Here is a 608-nt window from a genome sequence, read left to right as displayed (position 1 = left end):
CGGCCGGGGGCCGGGGGCGGGGGCGCCCGGCGGCATCCGTCTGTCCCTTCCGCCATCATGCTTTCAAAATACTTTTCTTACACCTTTCCCTTCCCGTGCTGTCTCCTCTCAGGCCAAATCTCCTGCTGGAGCTTGAGCTAAAAACCCCTGCACTTCAGCTGGATTCATTTTACGCCTAAAGGTCATTTTCTGCAGGCAAAAGAGGACACCTTTGTGTTTTGATACCCAGGTTTTTGTAGAGAATTGTGGCATAGCTGAAGAATCAAGGAGACTTAGTGAACAATCCAGACCGAAGGCACCTGTTGCGTTTGCGAGCAGTAAGCCTCAATGACATTGTGGGAGCCGCCTGCGGTCAGAAAATGATGAGAACAACCTTGAGAAGGAGAAGAAAAGTTGGCGTACGTGACTGAGATCAGAAAGCAAAGCAGGGCGCAGGTGGAGAGGACCGTGCGCGTGGACGAGAGACTTTAACGAATCGTATCGTAGCTAAGAGCGCGCGTGCAGATATAGTTAACCAATTAGTTAGGAGCTTGTACATGATAAGAAAGTAGAAGAGCTATGTTAACCAGGATGTATCAACAATAAATTGGCATTTGCTTGATCACAAT

This window comes from Egretta garzetta, unplaced genomic scaffold (assembly GCF_000687185.1).
Source record: "Egretta garzetta isolate BGI_Z169 unplaced genomic scaffold, ASM68718v1 scaffold96, whole genome shotgun sequence".
Classification (NCBI taxonomy): domain Eukaryota; kingdom Metazoa; phylum Chordata; class Aves; order Pelecaniformes; family Ardeidae; genus Egretta; species Egretta garzetta.
The sequence above is the reverse complement of the archived record's forward strand: the minus strand, read 5'-3'. Positions refer to the sequence as shown.